This window comes from Lontra canadensis, unplaced genomic scaffold (genome assembly GCF_010015895.1).
Source record: "Lontra canadensis isolate GAN:19392208 unplaced genomic scaffold, GSC_riverotter_1.0 scaffold6, whole genome shotgun sequence".
Lineage (NCBI taxonomy): Eukaryota > Metazoa > Chordata > Mammalia > Carnivora > Mustelidae > Lontra > Lontra canadensis.
The window spans coordinates 31,039,415-31,058,951 of record NW_022631000.1 but is presented as its reverse complement, the minus strand read 5'-3'; the positions used below and the strand labels follow the sequence as shown (position 1 = coordinate 31,058,951).

Here is a 19,537-nt window from a genome sequence, read left to right as displayed (position 1 = left end):
GATTTATCCAGACCTAAAATCCTATAGATATGAACAGTATCTAGAGATTTTTTAAAAATTTAAGTAGCTCAAGGGGCACCTGGGCGGCCCAGTGGGTTAAGCCTCTGCCTTTGGCTTAGGTCATGGTCTCAGGGTGCTGAGATCGAGCCCCACATCGGGCTCTCTGCTCAGCAGGGAGCCTGCTCCCCCACCCCCTTCCTGCCTGTCTGCCTGCCTGTGATCTCTTTCTCTGTGTCAAATAAATAAATAAAATCTTAAAAATAAATAAATAAATAAAAATAAATTTAAATAGCTCAAAACAAATTTAAATAGCTCAATCAAGGATGAGTATAATGCAGATTACTATTTTCCTAATATGTAAATACTATTTACTTATTAGAGAATAACTGTAAAGATTCATAAATACCAGAGCACAGGAACATTGTTCCTTGCCTAGCAGAGAATACCAATTCTCATTAGCAAAATGGAAACCCTACATACACAGAATCTTAGTATATAATGTTTCTTGTATATTAATACTTTCCATGTTCACTTCATCATCAAAGTAATAACAGGAACAATCACTGACACTGACTGAATGCTCACGAAGTGCCAGGCACTGTTCTTAGTGCTTTAAATGCGTTATCCCATTTAATCTTCACGGCAACCCCAGATCAGATATTATCACTACCTTATTTTGCGAATGAGGATACTGAGGTGCAGTCAGGTTCCATCACAAGTTCTAAGTCACAGAGCTCGCAACCGACATGGACCCAGGTTGTCCAGGTCAGAACTGGAGCTCTTCAACATTTTGGTACAACTGTCACATGAGTTTTGGTTTTCATTGCTTTGTATTTTGCCTTTAACAAGATAGATATGAGAAAGTGTTCACATAAAATTAAGATTTAATAATAGCTAACATGTATATCGTACATATTGTGTGCCATAGAAATTCCATAAGTTCTTGACATGCATGTGTTATAAGGTTCACAACACCCCAACAGGGCAGATTGGCTTCCATTTAGCGGGGTATATTGGAGGAATCAGAGGCACAGAGCATCAAGGGAGTTGTCAACGGTCACACAGCTACTAAGGAGTGAGTGTTAGCTCTGGATCCAGGAAAGGCAGCTCCTGAAGTCGTGGTTTTATGCCTACCCCTGTCCTTCACTGCCTCTTGAAAGCTGATGATGTGTTACACTTAAAGAAAGGGAGTAAGGAATGTCAGGTCTGGCTGGAACCCTGGTGGGAAGAGGGTATGTTATTCCTGTCTCTTCCCAAAAATTTAATATGCATAAAGTACATCCATTTATATAATACACAAGTCTACATCCATTTCTCTTAATGATGTTTACTAACTTTAATTTAAGGAATTAAATGTTTCACGTGATTCTCAGATTTTAAAAAAGTCAAGGACAATTTCGGTTTTCACATCTGTCTCGAGTGTATCACGTCTTCAGACGCACTAACAGGACAGTAACATTATTATCACCACGGTACTGGTCATTCTGTTTAGGGGATTACCATTGCTGGCAGCCATATTTCTATTTCATTCCCATCGTTTAATTATACATTTAATTATGTGCAGGACCAAGACAATAATTGTGAGATTAGAGGAAGCCTCAGAAATCTGAGGCTCATCCCTTGAGATAAAGGCTGAAGCAACCTTGGACCGGGACACCTCCTTGAATATTCAGCAGCTGAAATTACCTTCTTTAAATTAGCACTTGAGGACACAAAGTCACCTGGGTCATCTTAGCTCAAATCAAGCGCCTATGGTCACAAACGTAAGACCGAAAACCAAGGAAGAATACGGAAACCAACCTATTTCTTTAATTGGGCAGCAAGCCTAACTCTCTGGACTAAGTTTGGCTAGCTTCAGCTTTTTTGGCTATAACCTAATAGAAATTAAAACAAGAAACCATGAAAACTTCAGAGAGCAAATACAGTTATGGTGAAGGTATCTTCACCATAACTAAATTCTAAATTCACCATTCACTAAATTCTTTCAGAATTTAGCCACAAGCTATAAGAAAAGCAACCATTCGGTGCCCATGTGGCACAGCTCAAAGGATACATACTAACCTATTTACTCTCCATTATTTATAAAATCAGGAGTTTCCAAAGAAGGAAGATGACAATTCTTTACGTGATTTCTAGACAATTATCTTCTCTGCAGAATTCCTTGAGCGGTGGCATTACACACTGTACCCACATAAGCTTGATTCACTCTTTGGCTGACAACAAGATTTAAATTTATCTGTCTTTGATGTTAACACCAAATTAACACAAAAGTTATTCAAAAGTTCTTTTAAAAAAAACACACACACATTCTGACATCTTTCGAGTTAGAAAAACAAAGTAACCTCATAGGCTTTTATATAAGATAGAGCATAACAAAGGATCTCTATGACCTTGGCATTATTAAGTAATAGGCTAGAAAGATCAGGACGCCTTTATGCAGTCATCTGAATATAAATATATACATATATGAACATACATTTTTTTCTGACTGTTCAAGTTATCTACCATAGCTACAATTATTATTTCTTGCTGATGTTAATGACAATGTAATTAAAAACATAGAAATACAAGTTTGGGTCATTTTGAGACTTAACGTTCAGAAAGATAGAAAACAACAGAAGTCATATTTGTAGCTTAATACATAAGCTGCTTCTTATTCATCAACTCTTACTGGGTATACTCTCTTATTTAATTCCTTGAACTTGGCTTTATCTGGAAAGAAACGTATTAATAAGCACCAACTCTAGGCCATACTTAGATTAAAACAGGTATGGTTGCTGAGAGCTACTCACATTCTTCTGAAACTAAACAATGCGTTATTACCAATCCTTAACTAATATCAAGTCAGTCAAGTATAAACTGGTGACCTAAAAGTGAAAAGCTCTAATTGTGCATTACAAATTCCTGAGTCATTTTGTCCTCACAACTTTATGCTTTAAATAAACCTAAACGCTAGCTAAAGAAAATCTACAAGCAACTCAGTATGACTTAGTGTTTCCAAACCAGGAAAAGGAAGGACTTTCAGTGTTCAAGATAACGTTTGTTTTCTGTAGTCTGGAAAATAAACATTTCCTATCCAGTTAAGCAGTTAAGCACAGGGACTGTGTGTGTGTGCGCGCACAAAGTGCTTGTGTTTTAAGAATAAAGGTAGAAAGAAGGAGAGAGAAAGAAAGAAATGAGAGGGGAAAGAGAAAGATTTTTTTTAGAAGTATTTTGTGTTCACGTAACACCAAATTCTGTGCTGAAGTTAGAATACATCTCAGCAAGTTATGTGCACATGAGCCACAAAAAAATAGCAATTTGTCAATAAAATCAACAGGAAACGCTTACCTGATCATATATATATTTCTATTAATTCAATAATACAGAATGATATATTACATAGTTACATAAAATAATAGAAGTCTTGGGTTTCTAAATTGGATTGATTTGTTATCTTTATTTCAATATAGATAAACCATTTTTTGCATTTAAATAATATTAACATTTTTTTCCCGATAGGAGAATAAGCGGATTTTGTCCTGATACCATGCTTATATAACACTAGACATATCCACTTTATTTTAATACATTTTATGTAATTTATTGTTTACTGGAGTTACTGAGCAATGGCCAAGAGAAGTAATCCTTTTGTATTTGTCAAATATGGATACGTACGTAACCTATCAAACCACTGTTTAAGTTGTCAAGGTATAAGTAAGAGCTTGTACTGCAACCATCCATCTTCCCATGTATTAGGTAGAAATGCATCATATAAGCCTCTGATTCATGTTTGGGTACAAGATTATAAATTAAAAGGGCAAATGCCACCTCCATGTCAGGTATATGGCTACATCTACTAGTTCAGTTAATCCTCACTGCTCAACTTCAAGGCAGGAATATTACTGTTCCCATTTGACAGATAAGAACATTCAGAGAGGTTGGAAAATCTGTCCAGCAAAATCAGAATGTCCCTGATACCTTGGGTAGAAATTAGGGACTAGTGGGATTACACACACACACAGATACACACAGACACAAAACCGTGATATTTACAATGTATACTTTCTTGGTTTTTGTTATAGGGATTGTTATACATACCTTTTAAGATGTACAGAGAGTCTTAATTTATATCTTTGAGGATTTTTTTTTAAACGATTTTATTTATTTGACAGAGAGAGAGACAGCAAGAGGCAACATAAGCAGGGGGAGTGGGAGAAGGAGAAACAGGCTTTACCACGGAGCAGGGAGCATGATGTAGGACTTGATCTCAGGACCCTGGAATCATGACCTGAGCCCAAGGCAGAGGCTTAATGACTGAACCATCCAGGTGAGGATTTATAGAAATAATTCTTCAAGGACTGCTACTCCTTCAGTTGTCAGATAAGAAAATGTAAAGGGAAAATTATTTCAAACCAAATAGCAGACAGATTTTAAAATGTCCAGAAGGCTTTAATTTTATCATTAAAATTAGTCTGTTTTGAAAGACACGCATTTTCTTTATACACATCTGACATTGCTGGCTGACCTAAGCCAAGTCAACTCGGCTAAGGAGTAAACATTACTCTATTATTTGTACCGGTTTCTCTTAATGCTGAATAGAAAATTTCCCCATTTTTATTTTTGTTTGTTGTTATAAACTTTATGTTGTATAATTAAATGCGACCAGTATTATTCCTTTTTTAGGCCCAGTTTCACTCCTAAATTAGCTCATATCTGTCTCTTAGCACAGGCACTTCCAGTTCTACATTCCTGTTTAAAATATTTCTTCCCCCTCTCTCCACCTTTTTTTTTCCCTTGCAGAAATGACTAATCTTCCTGTTATTCTACTCTGTCAGTTTTTCCCCTGATATTCTTTTCATGTTGCATAACATTTACTTTTCAACAACTCCTTTTAGAATTTTACTACTGTATCCTTAATGCTAGCCTTCCGTTTTCAACAGATTAACACAGTCAATATTTACATATTAGCAAATTTTTTTGTCAACTTCTATGCCATTCAGATTAAGCTATCTCCTCAAGTCTAGATGCGACTATTCCTTCAAATGACATAATGTAAATGTCCATTTGTTGATCTTCAAAGCTAAATTCAGTCTAATCCTTCGTTATCAGACACAATTAAAGGGCTTAGCTTTTAGTCTCCTTTCAGATTTCCTGATAACTATTAGCAAAGCAACATAATGCCACTTCTTTTAAAAATTCTCTTAAAAAATAAAATAAAATTCTCTCGCTTTCTAGGACTTTTCCACAACATCATAAAACATATTAGCATAGACTGACAAGAAGTTTTTCATCTATCTGATTTTCAACTGAAAAAAATTATTTTAATTATATGTCTAGAATCTGACTCCTACTCTAATTTTAAGTAATTGTAACAGCTATGTAGCTACATACTATATGAACATGAGTAAAGAGTAGAGTTTCTATCCTGGAGAAAACATCTGAGTTTTAGAATTACAATAATTATGTAAATATATCTAAAATATATGACATAATATTGCATGCCTAACAAAATGTTAAGCATAATCTCAGATTTACGTAGTCCATTTTTTTGGCAAATTCAATATTATATTCATTATCTCCTAGTCATAGAATCCCACGGGAAAAGCAGTAACTTACTAGTCCTATTTACACTGGCTATTCATACAAGACGGCCACAACGCTTTAGAAATCGTACATTTTCTAAAATCCAAAAACACCTTTGAAAATCCTAACAAAACACACTTTAATTACAGGAGATAAAGACATCCCTAAAATGTCACCCTCACTTTCTGAAAATAAAAGTCAAATAACGTTTAAATATTTGGTTAAGTTAAAATAGCATAAGATCTTCCTATTTACTTTTAGTCTTACGGGTAATCCCCATTATTCCCTCTTCTAACTTTTTCAAATAACAAAAACAAAAACTTCTTGTTTGTCACATATAATGCCCTATATGGAGACATCTCATTTTTCCTTGGGCAGCACAAATAACTTTCAAGCCTCTGACTTATTGTCCCTATTTCAGACTCTAGGGCCAGGGACTCTAAAGTCAGCTAAAACATTCTTGGTTAATATTCATCATATAGGACATCAAATATTACAGTAACCAAAACCAGATGCATGTATGTGTTTATTTTTTTTAATTACATCACATTATAAGTAGAAAACAAATCCAAACTATATATTCTATGAAAAACACAGGGCTCATGCCCACCTCCCCAGCGGCTAGCACAGTGCTCACCTCTCCCCACTCCCCCAAAAAAGATGCTCAATAAATATCTTCTAAGTGGATAAATTCAATCATATAGGGGTATATAAAATAAAAAAGGAAGGACAAGACACTTCCTGGCACCATGAGAAGTAATATTCTCAAAATGCTTTAATAAAGAAAAAAAAAAAAAAAGATTAGGTGAAATAATTCAAAGCAAAGCCCCAAGGGAAATTTAATCAAAATGTGTTAGAATACTTTAAAGGTAGTTATAACTATATTTAGGTCTTATATTAAGAAAAAAGCTAATGTCTGATTCTGAAATTGATAAATAAAATAAAACTCGTGCTTTTTTTCTCCACCTTTCTAACATAAACCTTATTGCGGAGGTGCCAATTAGTTACCAGGAAAAAGTTCTTTATAGAAGAATTACAGGTAATGAATGCAGGAGCAGTGATATAATTAAAAGTCACCATTCTGCAATCCCTAAAAAAAAAAAAAAAAAAAAAAATGACACTATAAACTGATCAACAATGAGGTGAAACCACTGGTCCAAGTCAGATGAAGAACTTTATAGGACTGGCCAGGCTGACCTGAACTCATTGACAGATTTCAGCATCATTAAAAGTGGGAACAAGAGAAATTATGCCCCCTTAGTGTGACGCAATCAAAAGTACAGAGCACCATCTAGGAAGTATCCTCACCAGATAATAAATAATAATAATAAATTGTATTACAAGTGAACTCAAGTCTAGGTTTAATTTTTAGTCTACAGAAAATCAGGGTGATGGAAGAACAAAGTAAACATCACTGTATAAGGAAACAATTAGCTAAATTTAGAACCTCAAATCTTCTTCATGACAATGACTGAATTTTTCAACAAATAAAGGCATGGGGAGAAAAAAGCAGAAATTATCATAGTGTAGAAGAATCTTAAAAGATACAATATCCAAATGGAGTGTGCAAATCCTATTTGGATGTTCATGGGATCACTCCGCCTATAAAAAGGCTCTTGCAGTAACAATAGGGGAAAATTGAACAAAAAGTGGGTACTAAGTAATATAATATAATTATTGTCAATTTTGATAGATTTGGAAATAGAATTATATTTAAAACAAGTTTTAATCTGTTATAGATACATACTAAAGAACTTGTAGGTATACTAATAGGATGTCTGAGATCAGTTTTAAAACACATCAGGGATAAAAGGTATGTTGAGGTAATAAAATAAGATGGGAAAAATGATAACTGATGCACACAGGATACAAGCATACAAAATGCTAATTCATACATCAAAATTAGCACTATATTTTCTCTAATTTTGTACATGTTTAAAAATTGCCATAATAATTTTTTAAAGCTTTAATAAAAAAAAAAAAAAAAAAAAAAAACCATAAACAGAAAGCAAAAGAGAATGAGTTACTGCCTGGAAGAATAACCAAACTTTGCTATATTTCCGACCCAGAGTCACAAAGCCTAGTTGACAAGCTAGACTTTACTTTTTACAATTTGATCTGGCTGACCTAATTCAATTCATTCGTATCTGTGAACATAAATATCTCTATATGTAACAGAAAAAAGACTGAGTTAACCTACTTCAAACATACATATATATATATATATATATATATATATATGGAAATAAATTACAAACTTAAAAAATCTGAAAATATAGATATCATTATTAAAATGCTTTCTTATTCACCTTCATGTCACTTGTGTATGTATCATCAATTCAATCAAATGATAAGGTCTTTATGAGCAAAATCTGTGTCCTAGTCTTTCAATCAACAACGGTTCAACATATGTTTCTAATGGGCCTACTACTTATCAAGTATTCCACTAAACAGAACACAAAGGTGGTGAGAGGGATGGAGGGAGGTACGTAATTATGATTTATGTGCCAAAGACAGTTATGGAGATATGAATGGGGCACAATACAGACACAAAGAGACAAGACAATAACATGGTTAGGGCTGGGGTATGGAGAAGCTTCCTAGTAGAGCTAATATCTAAACTAAATCTAAATATGAAAAAAGTTTGCAAAACTATTTTAGGGAAGGAAAAAAAGTTGTAAGAAGAAAGACAGAAAGGACGAAAGACTTTATGCTGGAACAGCAAGAGAGCTTCCTCGCAACAGGGCATTATCACTAACACTCAACGTTATAGGCACTGGGCCTCAGTCAGTGACCCACTGGACTCAACAAAATGCTAAGTACTTAGTAAGGGATCAATAAATACCTATTAATTAATACCTAATTAATATCTATTAGTTGAGGTACGGAGAGATAAATGCTAGTACTATTTGACTGCTCACTGTGCACCAGACATTTTGCTAATATATTGAAATAAATGTTTCTTTTTTTAAAGATTTTATTTAGTTTATTTGAGAAAGTGAATGAGAGAGAAAAGGAGCAGGGGGAGGAGCAGAGGGAGAGGGACTCCCCACTGAGTAGGGAGTCTGATGTGGGGCTCAATCCCAGGACCCTGAGATCCTGACCTGAGTCGAAGGCAGATGCTTAACCGACTGAGCCACCCAGGCGCCTGAGATAAAAGTATTTTTTATTCAACCTCACATCAACCTCAAGGTAGGTCCTAAAGGGCTAAGAAACTTGCTCAGTCACTCCATCAGCAAGTGGTATATTAAGCGATGTTCTGATGGTTTCAAACAATGTGGAAAGAAAATACCTGGAAATAAAATTCTATGTGGCTCTTCTACATGGTCAATCGATTAAAAAAAGAAGAGAAGCCACTGTGAACAGTGAGCACTGCTCAGTATCTAAGTGGCTCTCTGGAGGGGAAGGACTTGAGTTGTGGTATCTGTCAATTTCCATGATGTAAATACTCCCACCACCGCCAATTTCAAGCTGCCAACATGACACCACTTAACCTGGAGTTGGGAAGAGATCTTTATGTGGGCCAGCTCCAGCACACCACTGGCCATAGCCTTCAACAACCCATTCAGGTAGAGAGTTATATTAAGAGGCTAATTATATGTTCAAGAGGATAACAAGCAAATCAAAGAAAAGGTTCAACTGCTAGCTCTATCTACAGGAATCTGTATAAAAGCAACAGCCAACACAAGTTTGAAATTAATGAACTGCTAAGGAATAGAATACAATGTATGAAAGGCAATGAGATTCCTCAAGGAAACATATATTTTCTGTGAATGAAGAGTTGACAATTAAAATAGTATTTTCTATATGATTAATGAACTGTGATTACTAAATGATTTCCTATTAAACTATTCCTCCCTCAGGTAACACATAAGGGAATTTATTTCTAATTAGAAAAGTTAAAAATGAAAACACAGTCGAAGGCAATTATTTGGTTTGGGTCATCAACAGACATGGCAACCAAAAAAGGGGAGATTACTTTTGCATACCCTTTGTTTTTCAAGCTTCCTGCCATATAAAAGGTGTTGAATGATACTGATCAGAAAGAAGGAAAGAAAAAAAAAGCCAATCATAGAACTAGATTTATATACTTGCAGTCTTATTTATAGTTAAAGAATATGCAAATATATGTATATAAAGGGGAGTTCAAATGATCAGTATTAGTATATTTACACCATTGCTTTAAAAATATTCCTTTAGGTTACTCATTTAATAATAGCACTGAATGAATAAGCATACTTAGATGAATTTCATATGTGTACAAAAGGGAGTAAGAATTATTAATATTAATATATTGATCCTATCTCCTTACAAAGTCCCTTTATCATTGAACAAAAGTGTCCAACAAATAAATACATCTAATAAATATTTCATGAAATATAAAACAGATTTTTCAATAGAATGCAAATATAATGTTGAAGAGAAGCAACTGGTGATTAGCAAAGCAAAAAAAAAAAAAAAAAAGTTTAAATTAAATACAAATTTCTTGAGAGGTCTAGCAACCTTAAAGCAGATGTCTCCATTTGGGGCATGTGGGAAGTCCGGTGATGACCTGTGACTGAATCTGGCTCTCATGAACCCACAGCCTGTCTATTAACAGAATCCTAGCTTAAAGAGACTCCAAGAAAAAAAAAAAAAAATGCAACCCATTAGCACCTCATTATGCTATTTAATACACATGCAAAATAAATGCAAAGGATGTTTCTGAGCCTTGTTAGAGTCTCTATCTATATGTTGTTTTTTCTGAATAGTAAGTCCCAGACATCTTTTGCTGGGTCAATTTGACTATCAATTTTTATTCATAATGCTTATCGCAGAAGGATATCATTTTTTTAGTCTCATGCCTTAGAGGGGAGAAAAAAAATCACAGAATAAATGATTAAAAACGACAACAAAAAATCAATCAACAACACTGTTGCCAAGTATATAAAATATCTCAAACAACCGATTTTGTTACTGAATTGATAATTTTTTCAGCCCAGTTATCAGACTGAGATGAGAGTATAGGTGTATAGTTTTATCTCTGCAGTATCACAAGTAGTTGTGCAGTAAAAGTTCAAGCTAAATGATTCTAGTGTTCTATACACAATGTTGATTTCATTTCCTTGAATGAAAGAGCCCCACAAAGAGACTGTGTCAACTTGTAATGAAATGTATGGTCTACTTTGTAACTATAATATCTATAATTTGTTTTTTTGTAAAGCTTGGAGGTGGGATAAGGAAGGTTAGAGCATGGATCAGGAGCTAAGATTTCAACTGATATTCCATATTTCACCCCATTTTAATAATAGTAAAGCGTTATTTATTGGAAGTTTACCATGTGTCCGGCCTATGGGCAGACATTAGAGATTCATAGATGACAAAAGATACAGTCTCTGCTTTTTAAAGGTTCCAAGAGAAGGGACATGAGATGAGGGCTCAAACTAACCACAATGGTCTCTACTAGAGTACGGTAGAGTTCTAATGTGTCTATTGACACTGCATTTCCATGCAATAAAATAATCTTAAGTAATTTATGTGTTTTCATGTTTCTATATAATGGTAATATTACCTAAGTTACTAGAATCCTATCTAAAACATAAGTGAATAGGCTTTGGGTCAGAGATCAAGAGATTGCCTCAGGCAATAATTGTTCTGTTCAGATTAAAAAAAAAAAAGCAAACAGAACAAAATAAAAAACTCAAGAGAAAACAAATACTATTATCTCTTACACTTAGTTTTAAAGTGGATCTGACTACATGGTCTTTTGAAATTAACGCGTCACTATATTGCTATACAAGCTGGAAGCATGGCCTGGAACAGAGAGATGGAGTCACTGATACTAAACTCCTTACAGTGTTCATGATGAAGAATGGCACACACCAGGCTCAATTTGCTATCTCCCAAACATTTTCATTATTTCCCAACCTGCAAGATTAGAAAATTAGACTAGCCTCATAATTACCAGCAATCAAAACAAACATAGTACAGAGATCTTTAAATTCATCGCTTTTGGGCATTGTATGAAAAGGCTCCCTGCTCAGGACAGGAAGTATTGCTTCATTCCAAGGGGAGATGCCCTATAGAGTCCGTATCTCTTTAAGATTATTATCAAGGTCTTACCTTTTCTGAAAACACACGGTTTGCAGAAAAGCACACCAAATCTAAAATAATGGATCAGCAGAACTTATTCTCTAAGCAGATGACATTTACAAATTGTGACGCTCCTTGAAGAGGGCCAATAAGTCTTGAGAAGTAATATATCTTAATGTTCAAGTGGCGACTGTGGCAGTTGTTACCAGCTACATAATTACTCCACTCTAACCCTTAATGAGCCTGAAGTACTAAATTTTTAATTTCCCCTGATGACCCTCTTCAAAGTGGATAAATATAGGTTTCTTCCGAAATACTTAATTGCTAGGACTACTGGTATCAACACATAATCTGGATCATTTTTGACCCTCTAGAACTTTTTATTTTCTTTTAAAACAGCTTATATCATAGAGCCCCTAAAATAATTACTGGAGGGAAAAAGTCATGAGCAGGTTAAAAGGGGGCAGGGTCTAGGCATTTATACCTTTCAGAAGCCTCGACTCTCTTTTTTCTGCTTCGGGTTGAAGATTTACAATACTGTGAAGTTTTTACACCTGGAAGACAAAACTTTTTTTTTTTTCCTTTCTAAAAATAAAGTGTGTAGAAATTTAAGTGCAACAGAGATACATGGACCTCCCTATAAATAACATGTTATCTTTGCTACTATTACTTCTACAATAAAACAACAATAATTATAGTTGCTATGGTTGCAGTCTGGTACCCAGAATATTCCTCTCATAATAAACAGCAACACTGATCTAGGCTCATCTCAACATTTTCAGTAGAGTTTTTTGTTTGTTTGTTTGTTTTGTTTCTTTTTTTTTTAAGGAAGGAGGAAGAAAGGAAGGAAGAAAGGAAAAAAAAACAAAACTGATAATTGTTTCTATCCTAGTAATATTATCACTTCTCCCTATGAAACTTTTGAAGGGTAAATATTATTCTACATGAGCTTGATACTTTTCTAACAAAGCAGTTTTATTAACAGAGAGTTAATACTGTTACGAAAACAACTGTGTTTTGCCCTACTGTACCCACCAATTATCATTTCCCATTAGAGACATGGGCTGTACATACAGCCATGCATCAGGAAGCCTGACCAGGTCCCTATGTTCTACCTGTACAAAATAACAAACAAAACACAGCGTAAGTGCAAATAAAGGCCTGTCCCAGAAATTTACATCAAGATAACAGAAACAAATCCATTAGAGTGCCAGAGCAATTTAACTGCTTGAGTTCTACCATAAATGAAGGATTCCTCAGAGAAATATTTCTTATAGTTATATGTTACTATTCAACAAATGTACCCCTCCACAAAAAAATTCACTAACATTGAACTTAAAAGCACATTAAATCAGGGTGCCTGGGTGGCTCAGTCAGTTAAGCGTCAGGACTCTTGATTTTGGCTCAGGTCATGATCCCAGGGTCCTGAGTTCAAGACCCATACCAGGCTCCCTACTTAGCAGGGAGTAAAAATGAGATTCTCTGACTCTCTTTCTCTCACTCTGCCCTTCCCCCCAAAATAAATTTAAAAATCTTTTTTTTTTTTAAAGCACATAAAATCTGCTCACAATTATTGGTCATGGTCAAAAAGAAACATTGCTTTCAATTCATCAAACACTTAATACATGTAGCCAAGGATATTCAAAACACCATACATACAGAGGTGATTAACGTAAGCTTCCCATTCTTAAGGAGCTTAAAAGCTAGTGTGGGGAAAAAGAAACATGAACAAATGAACTGTAAGATCAGGTATGATGTGATTTGTTCTGTGACACACAGAATGCTAGGGAAAAGTTATTCATTCCATGGAATATGTCTCATCTGATAATCATCATATAATAAGGGCCACCTATGAGTAAGGGCACAGAGGCAGAATTAAATTCATCCATCACCTGCAACCACAGGTTGGTTACAAATCCAAGAGTTTAGCAACAAACAAAAAGCATCTATAAGAATCAACTGGCTATACAGAATTTCAAATATATGGTATAAATACAGGGTACTGTATATTTTATTATAATCTTAAACTGTGTTCTATTCCTCCTTTTATTAGTTAGCTTTATCAAACTCAGGTATAGACCTACATACCTTTTAATTTTTTTGGAAAGCCTGCTATTATATAGCAGAACACCGTAAATCTTTAATACCACTGGTAATCAAGGCATCAGAAGAGCCAAGGAAGTTCTTTACCATTAATAGCAGTGAACACCAGCAGGTCAGTGCCTTGACCTTAATAGCAGTATTTATCCACCAGGTGTGTCAGTAATGTCATTTTTTTTTTTTTAAGAGTAATGCCATTTTCATGAAATGAGACAAGATAATCCAGTTTTTGCTAAGACCTACTGACTAGTCATATTTAAAGGGCCCCGATGATCTTAGGATCTTTAGGACTATACTTGGGCCCTAATCTCACTGGTGCCTCCTTGGTTCCCTTAAGCAGTAAAACAGATGGATTGTGAGACATTGTTTCTAAAGACCCTTCTAACTACAATCCCAAGAACCTACGGATCACAGGAGTTCAATATTAAAAGCAATAAAAAGAAAAACGTCTTCTTTCTTCAAGGAAAAACCTAACACCTGAGGTTTTTATTCTTAAAATCCTTATAAAGCTTCACTTGCCGAGGAGTCGTTGACTATAGAGTGATTTGCCTTGACATAGTTACTCTGGTAAAAACTTTAAGTGGAATCACAGCTAAATCTCATTTTCTTTCAAGTTACTTCAAAAATACTAGAAACCCTTCCAATGGTACAAATAAAAATGAGCTTAGTATGTTATATTCCAAATTTTCAATATTAACCTCATATTGAAAAATCATCATAATCAAGGGTACTTAACTAGCCAGGATATTACAGTTCGAAAGCTGGCTGCAATCCGTGAATGATTGCAGAGTGTCTTTTATTTTTTAATCTGTATTGATTTTATTTCTATACTTCAAATTGACAGAAGAGCTAGTCATGGCTTAGAAACAAGATTTGCAGCCTGTCCTTTCAAAGATCTATGCAGTAATGGTAAACCCCGTGGCTGGAATCCATCAGGCTCACACTGAGCACTGTCCCTGGGTGAGGAGCTGCTGGGGGACAATGTGTCTTTTCAAACCACCTAGAATAGAATCCGTAAACCCAAAAACGAATGATTTTCCATCGATCAAGCCCTATTTTCATTCAAATACAGTTTAAAACCACGTGTGGAATAAATTTTGTCAACCTAAAAGATTTTACCTTTAAGATTATGATGATACAGCTTTATTTGTGCTACTGGAATAAAAAAAAAAAAAAACAGTTCAAGAAATAGAACGGCCAGTGTTCTGCCATGATGGTTGAGTTAAAACTTACAATGCTATTACATAATTTCTTGTTGCATTTCAAGACAATACTCATTAAATAACTGGAAATGTATGAAGCAGTATCCTTTTCAGGAGTTTTGTCATAAGATAAACACGTTTTAGTGATCAAATCACTTTCAGAATGCTTGTAACTTGAGATTTCATTTTTCTTCCAACAGTGACCTGTTTTTCTCTAGAACAGTTACTCAGAAAAATATTTTCAGCTAGTCATAAGAATGACTTCCTTAGAAGCCCTTTCCTTTGTACTATTAAACAGTCTGGAAAATTGCTTGCTTGACTCATTCATGCTGTCAAAATATACTACGGGCTTAGGCTGACCATCCATTTTCCATTTCCTAGAACAACACATGTAATTTATGTATGAAGTTCTAAAGGAGCAGCATTTGGAGTTTTAGTACCACTTTCATGTGTTGATAGTTTATAAGACTATATCCACACCCACATAGGCTATGTCTGAGGACTGCTGCTTACGGAAGAAAAGTTTCACGCATTTAAATCCATTATACTTAAAAGGTAAAAGGTCACATGAACAAAAGAAGGTCTCTTTTGTTTTGATAGACTATCATCACTTTTAATTTCAGTGCTACAAATGAGACTCAATTAGAAATTCAAAGAGAACATATAATAGTTATTAGGAGATTACTCTATGTGGAGTTATTTGGAGATACTAAGAAATAAAATATGTAAAAAAAATGAAATTCTGCCCAAAAAAATAAGTTATGAGTCAAATAGGTCATCATTGGAACCCCACATTTGTTGACACACATTATAAGACTTAAAAGTAATATTTTTTCTTTTATCTACTGGCTATTATAATTAATAGAAAAGAGATCGCAAAATGAAAGGTATACAATAAATGCAAACCTGTTAATTATAATCAACATACATTAAATAGCATTTTTTAGGAAACAGATTATAGGGAATGTCATTTAGAGAGAAAAATTATTTTTGAATCAGAAATCTAATGAAGACATTAATGAAATGAAGTGAGTCCACCTTCTAACTATGAATAAGAAATTACTAAGTAGGTGAGAAGATTATTTTGTTTTCTTAAATCATGTTTTAAAATTTATATACAGCACTAATCAGAAAGCAAAGCCAGCTCTGTGTCAGAGTCTGGAGCATGCAGAGATTTCCAGATGGTTTTATCCTTAGGAGAAAAATACATCTTCTACATAGATTGCGAAGTCCTGGCAAAAATACTATGTTCCCTGAACCTCTCAGCAATGTTAAAAGAGCGATTGTTAACCAGGATCATATAGCTGTTTAAAAATACAACCGGCCATGTTTCTTGGCTTAGAGATTCCAAGTGAGTAAATCTAGCTGGTAGGGCAAGTGGTGGTGGGGAGCAGAATGGGGGAATATGCTTTCCCAAGTCTTTTTTGCTTTGTGCTGGAAGCTTGGAAAAGTACCCGAGATGCTGTTTGGCACACAGTGGGCATGCCACGTAAGCTGTTGACTCACTTGGAATTAAGTGGATCCTACTGTTAGTGTGGTTGATCACTAGGCAAGGGAAAGGTTTGGGTCTAATAGGTATTTGGAGCATAAGTGGTCCAACTGGCACCATCTCTTATATACTCTGTTCAGTCCTGAGCTTTTCCTATTTCTACTGTTAAAAGTTCTAAGCTGGGAGGTCTTTTGAGTACAGGATTTTTTTTTTTTTTAAGATTTTATTTATTTATTTGACAGAGAGAGACACAGAAGGGGTGGGCGAGGGAGAAGCAGGCTTCCTGTGGAGCAGGGTACCCTCTGCGGGGCTCAATCCCAGGACTCTGGGATCATGACCTGAGCTGGAGGCAGATGCTTAAGGACTGAGCCACCCAGGAGCCCCCAAGGCCAGGATTTTAATAGGCATTTCAAAAAATAAATAAATAAAACAGTCATGTTATGTTCCCTCATTCTTCAAAAATCAGGCTAGCCAAATAAACCAGAGGTGACAAAAGGTTATAGATCAAAAAGACCTAGAAGGTAAACACAGGGAGAGGGTGGTCCTCTAGTCATTCTGAAGCAAATGTATTCTGAAAAAGTAAGCAAACTTAAACTTGGAGTTCCTAATCCTAGGAAGGATTAATAAGGAGCACCTTTATTAACATGAAAGTCACTTTCATCATCAGTATCTCAATATTGTTTCCTAACTCAATACTTCTGTAAAAGAGAGAAAAAGAGAGAGAGACAGAAAGAGAGAGAGAGAATGCACAAGTGCACACTCCTCAACTGTTGATATTATCTGTAGAGACTTGTCTGCTGGAAAATGTTCCTTTAACTTTGGTTTGGCTCCTACCTTGGAGCTGATGGGAAATAAAAACTTTTCCATGGATTAGAGCCAACTGAGCTGCTAAAACAAAAGGTAACATTCATCAGTGAACCATGGTACCATGATCTCATTCTGAGGGTTAATTTTTTTTACCTTGAGTGTGGACTGTCTAAAGTTTGGAAAAAGTCAAACAATTACTGTTAGAGAAACTAAGTGAATATCAGCCTTATCTTACATGTTGCTATTTACATGGAAAAAAGATATTTTTAAACTATGAAACATGAAAGAAAACAGTAGATAAAAAGAACTCATTTGATTCCTAGCTTATTTCGCTTAGCTTTCTATCTCCGCAAGCCTCCCCACCCCCACAAAATGTGAGTGCCCCAGACACATATACATCTGGCTTATTACTTCTACCTATATCCAGTAATATGTAGTTTCAACAAGAAACCATTCTTAAGGAGAAGTGAATTTTTATCAATAAAACATGAACATCCGAGGGTGCTACCTCCCTTGATTTTTAAAAGAAAATCCAAGGTTTTACCCATCTGCTCACTAAATATCAATTGACAATTTAATCCCAAGAAGGCTTTACTGTATAATTTTTGCAACTTCTAAAAAGTTGAAGACAAATTTTACTTTCCCTGTTCCCAGAGGTCCTCCTGCACTTTCTCCTAATTGGTTTGCATGTTAAAAGCCTAAACAGCCAACTCAATCAAACAAACTGTAAGCATCTCCTTTGAACACCTATTTGATCCTTTTTCAACATCAAGCAATACAACTAACTCATTGCCACATACTAAATCAATGCGCAGCAAAAGAGAATGGGCAATAATCGATAACCTTAACAAGAAGACAGTAGCACAGCTGAGTAAATCAAACAGTAAATGCACAACTCATATCCTGGATTAGAATGTAACAGAATTTATACAAAACTGCAAAGGAAAACCTGAAGCTAGCCATGGGAAACTACTAGGCTGTATTATTCCTGAAGAACCAGTAAAATCAAGAAGCTGGGATTTCCCTCTGCTTGCTGTAGAAAGCATATACTCTCCTAGGTCTAACCAGAGTCAAAAGTCTCAAGCTAGTGAATTAGGCAGCACCTTTAAAGACGTGGGAGCAAAGGAAACCATTTCACAGAGCTAGAATTGGATCCCTGTCAATTCGGAGTAACAGTGAAAGGGGAGAAATGAGGATGTGGTAAATGGGGATGAGCATGGCCTTGGATACTTCTTTATACCTTTAAAGAAGTGCTAGATAGTTCACCAAGTAAGTGAGTTTATACAGGCCTAGAAAGAACGAAGTAGGGAGAGGGCAAATCATGAAAAAGTGGACTTTAATATTCAACCTTCTACTCTGTGCAAGTATTTTACTGAATAAACATCAATTTTACTTTTGAAAAAAGTCCTAAGTGAGTCTTTTAGGAAGAAATTTACATAAATATAGTGTTCAAAATATCAAATGTGAATTATTTACTTTAGACCAGGATAGAGCTAAAGGGGCATTAGTTTTAAATGAAATGAAATTCAGAACAGATGGCTACAACCACTTTTTCATTCATGGGTAACTGCAGTTAGAAATGGGTTACCATGCACAGACAATGATAAGAACACTGAATTATTTCATTAATACTACTCCCAATGAGTTTACCGTCAAGGGCTACACACCTTGAGAGGCTAAGGGGTATCTTCTCTTGATAACGGGTAAGTAAAAAAGCTAGGATGTGATACGGCACATTTATATACATCATCCAGATAAAAGTTGGTTTTGATTTTTTTTATCAAGTAACGGATAGATCCCTTTGGGACAGTAAGCGAACTGATGTGGTATTTATTCTGACATAAGACAAGTTCCTCTTACAACGGGAAAGATAACTTGGACTGAATTCCAGCACCAGGACACAAGCAAGCACACTAGCAGCTCCCATGTACGCGGACTATTTACAAGGATGCAGACACTGCGTGAAGTGACCTGGATTATAGAACTGATCTCACGGACTCCACATGAACCTTCAAAGCCGACATCCTGAGCCTCCTTTTATAGAACAGGCGCAAAGTGACTGACACACAGTCAGTAAGATGTAACCGACAGACCCAGACCCAGATCCAGCTGAATTCTTGCCCTGGGCTCTTAATCAGCTCCTACTCTTTGCCTTAAACATTTTTGCATATAGCTTTGGCAATTATTCTGAAGATCCTACTTTGATGAAAAGTTCAAAGGTAGCACTGGGACTAAGTAAAAACCGCCAGTGGCCATTTTCTCATTATCCCTGGCACCAATATTTATTTGCTATAAAGTAATA

General features: G+C 35.3%; 1 protein-coding gene across 20 annotated transcripts in view; it reads right to left on the bottom strand.

Moving 5' to 3' along the window:
- The window catches only part of MBNL1 (muscleblind like splicing regulator 1), a 200,362-nt gene that overhangs the window by 112,319 nt on the left and 68,506 nt on the right, over positions 1-19,537 (bottom strand). The gene's annotated exons all lie outside the window — the stretch shown is intronic.